A 4159-nucleotide genomic window follows, 5' to 3' on the forward strand; every position below is an offset into this window, starting at 1 on the left:
GGCGGTTCGAATCCCCACGGCGGGGTGCGCTCCTGTTGCTCGGTCCCAGTGCTTTCCAACCTAGCAGTTCGAAAGCACCCCCAGGTGCAAGTAGATAAATAGGGACCGCTTACTAGCGGGAAGGTAAACAGTGTTTCCGTGTGCTGCGCTGGTTCACCAGATGCAGCTTGTCACACTGGCCATGTGACCCGGAAGTGTCTTCGGACAGCGCTGGCCCCCAGCCTCTTAAGCGAGATGGGTGCACAACCCCAGAGTTGGACACGACTGGCCCGTACGAGCAGGGGTACCTTTACCTTTACCTATGACTGTATTATTAATTGTCAGGCTTTAGAAATCCCTTCTCTGATGGCACCAAGGAGCAGGGAGGAAACAAGAAAGTTCTTACTTGTGATTTGTTTCAGTCATCACAGTGAAAGACAACAAAATCCAGTCAGTGCTCCCTGATGGAGCTGCTCGCACTGAGCTCCTCTCCCTTCCTTTCTAACAGCAGTGCGTGCTTCTACAGCATCCATTCGTGGTCAACTGCCCCAGTACCCTTTTCCTTGTGCCCATAGAAAACGTTGTGTTTTGGGAGAAGGGGGGTTGGTTATGCTGTCCAGTGACATGTCACCTCGCTGCTCTGCCTCCCCTCCTCCTTCTCCTAACACCTCCTAACTCTTCTGTTCGCCTGTCTCTGAGCTGTTCTCTTCCCCAAAGCCCTGCTGTAATTCGAGATGGCTTTCCTCTTCTTTGGAAACTACAGGAGAAGGGGGGCGACCTCCCCCAACCCTCCTCCTCTTCAGTCTAGTCCCTGACACTAATGTAGCTGAGTTCACAAAGACATTATTTCTTGCATATATTCTAAAATGAATTTGCAGCACAAGTCTACTCAGAAATGCAAATTTGCATTTAGCAGCAATTGCAGGTATGTGGATATGAAATTTAATTTCTATCAGCACCTTTGGGTGCCTTGCACATGAAGTGATGGTGAGATGAAAAACACCATTTTGGACATGGAAGGAAGAATAATTAGAACATTTCAGTTAAACATCTGGCCATTAAAGATCTGAAGACTGGTTTTTTTTTATTCCTGGAACTGAGGGAGACTCATATCCTCTGGGCACACTGATGGACTATATATAGAGAGCTGTCTTGTGATAGCTTACTCCAGAAGCACCTGAGACTTCTAACACATCCGATCAGATCCAGTAGGAAACCAGGTAACTTCTTTGCTGTTCATGGGGTTTTACAAGGACTGAAATATCTCTTTCCTATGCATGGTTGTCGATATCAGGCTAACTTCATTTTTCGTGCTCAATATTGCCTAAAATGAAATGTTGAGAGACGGGGCTAGCCCTAGACATATTGCCACTTCAGGCAAACCAGAAAGTGGTACCCCCCAACACAACCACTGCCTCTGGGCCCCCTCAATCTTGGAGGTACCTGTGGTTCTGAGTGCCAGGTTGAGGAGCTTAGAAGGCTGAATTTAATCTCTGAATGTGATGTTTCCCATCACACTTTTAATCCAGTATTTGTCAATTATAGCAACTCTACCAAAATATCATTTCAGTTCTATCCTTCCTGCTCCAAGATGTCTCTGCTGAATAATGGTATCCAGTTGGAGGACTTCTCCAAGCCAGAAGCTGACAGCCTCTGCAGCCTTGACTCCTTCTGTTGTGATTCTCCGTGCTACTACCCACAGAATTTTCCATGTTCTCCAGGGTGCAGCCTCAGAATAGTGTTTATCCCTCGCTTCGGCCAGCGTTGTCCTCAAGGCTATGCCCCAGTTGAAGTGCATGTACCCATCTGTGCTAGTGTTGGGCCATGTCCAATTCCGTACCGGCGCATTCGGGGCTGTCTCCCTATCCGTCCAGGTGCGCCGTGTCCTCCAGGGTTCCAACCCATCCGGGCATGTGTCCGCAACCAGTTCCCTGGTCCATGCTATCCATGCTAAGCCCAGACACAACATTGATGGAACACCCAGGAAAGAAGATGCAAGATTCCGACCCTTGGCTGAATTAATAGGCACAATATTCAGAAATTCTTGGCGCTTGAGTGCCCATTGTTCCACCAATGGGATTTGTGAGAGCTGAGCACTTCTGTTATCAATTCCTATCATGCTTTGACTTCACTCCTTTGGCTTTTCCCTATCTCTGCGTGGTTAATTTCAACAGGCCCTTGTTTCCTGGCCCCACATGTCACCTTGTATTCCATCCCCTGGAGGTATTTCAGCTGTGTTTGGCTGAAGGTTGCTCACTCCACAAGACTGAAGGGAAGACTGGAGGTCCCCCCTGCTGTCTTTGCCTTAATGCACAAAGCTTTTTGTCTTTGCAATTTCCAGCTCAGAAAACAGGATGTGTGATTATTGCTCTTTCTGTGGTCCATATTGCATTGATCTTCTTTTGCAAATGGGCCATTTTCACTGGCTCCTTTATTTATTTCCGCATTAAAGTCTTTTGAAGATCATAGAACAATGTTGTGTTGTTTTCTTCCTCCCGCTGTTCTTATACTCAGAGTAGACCCATTGAAATGTATGCAAGTGGCTAATTTAGTTGCATTGCTTTCAGTAGGTCTGTTAGAGATAAATGAATGGGAATCTGGTTGGTCCTTGGCAGTTGATGAAATAGTTGCTGAAACAGGCCTGGGGTTGCTTCATCTCGGAATCCCTGGAGAGATGCTTCCCGTCATTATGGACAACACTGAACTAGGCAAACCTGTGTTGGATAATCACACTCAATCCTGGAAAAATCAGGATCTTGGCCAGTGTCAGGGAGGGCTGCACTGAGAAGGAATGGTGGGAACCACCCCTGACCCTGCTCCTGCTCTGAATCTTCCCAGGAGCAGGAGGACAGTATAGATTTGGAACAGTGGTTTGCAGAGGGACATAGTTCAGAAGGCAGAAGCTGGGAAATACTTGATGGGGAACAGCTAGGGGAAGAAACACTGGGAGAGAGAGGGTTAACAGATTCACGGTCTCTGGACAGCATTCCTTCGCTCAGCCCAAGGTCAAGAAGAGCTCAGAAAGTCTCGGAACAGAAAGCACAGAGGGTACAAGATCAGATTATAAAACATAGGAGGGACGTAGATTAATAGGGACGGAGGGGTGTAACCCTTAATTGGGAGCACTGCTATTCTGGATAGATGCTTTCTTTTGTCCTCCACTGTGTTTGTTAAGGAAACTAACTGGTAAGAATTCCCTTTCATTTGATCTGCTCATTTCATAGCTGTCAACTTTCAGATTTGAAACTAAGGGATTAGCAGCCTTGAAAATAAGGGATCAGCAGCCTCACCTGTCCTGGGGACAGTCTACAGGAGATCTAACAATCTGAGATAACAGCGGGAAACAGTGGGAAACAGTGCTGGAATAAGGGAATTTCCCACAAAAAAGGGAAGGTTGACAGCTATGGCTCATTTACAGCCACGGGAGAGGAAGCCAGTTCCCCAAAGCCTGATAGCCTGTACCCAGAAGTGCACATTTGTTATACCACTAGCTAATGTGTCAAGCTTCCTTAATTTTAGTGACCCCTGGGTATATTGGAGTCATAGTGGCATTATGTTGGGAAATAGTATAGAAGGACTAAATGCAAATCTGTCCCTTTTGACAATCTCGGGGTATCCAGGTGCTACCCGACCTGTAGCGGCCCTGCAGAAGTCTGTGTACCAACTCCATTTCTCCGAGGAAAGTCCCCAAGGGCCAAAAGAATTTACTTCTTTAGGCAACTACCGCCACTCGAATTTTGTTTGCTCTAAAAAGAAGAGTAGAAGAGATCTCAATGAAGGAGGAACAGCGGCTAAAGATGATGGAATATGCTGAGTGAGCATATCGGACCAGCACAATAAAAGAACAAGAAGATGGAATATATAAGGAGGACTGGAAAATGTTTGTAGAATATAGGAAGAATTCTTGTAAACAGTTTAAAACATTAGCAGGATTAGAGTAAATCCAGCAGTATAAATGAAACAGAGGTAAAATAAGAGTGGGGGGAATATGGAGTAATTAGAATATGAAGCAATGGACAACTAAAAGGAACCATGGAAGGGGGAAAGGGAAGTTGATGATTAATGCATTTTTGCATTGGTTAATGTAGAAATGTGGAAAATTATGTAACGGGTTACATAAACAAATAAGACTGTGTTTAATAATAATAACAATTTAGAAGAAATTTTTATCATTAATCCT

At 45.5% G+C, this 4159-nt stretch overlaps 1 long non-coding RNA gene across 1 annotated transcript; it reads left to right on the top strand.

Moving 5' to 3' along the window:
* Window positions 1–1148: 1148 nt before the first annotated feature.
* On the top strand, window positions 1149–2453 carry LOC310833054. The gene is made up of 2 exons (XR_014558538.1): window positions 1149–1199; window positions 1550–2453. It is a non-coding gene; the product is annotated as an uncharacterized lncRNA (long non-coding RNA).
* The last annotated feature ends 1706 nt before the right edge of the window (window positions 2454–4159 follow it).

Source organism: Podarcis gaigeae, assembly GCF_964106915.1.
Source record: "Podarcis gaigeae genome assembly, chromosome: 16".
NCBI classification, from domain to species: domain Eukaryota; kingdom Metazoa; phylum Chordata; class Lepidosauria; order Squamata; family Lacertidae; genus Podarcis; species Podarcis gaigeae.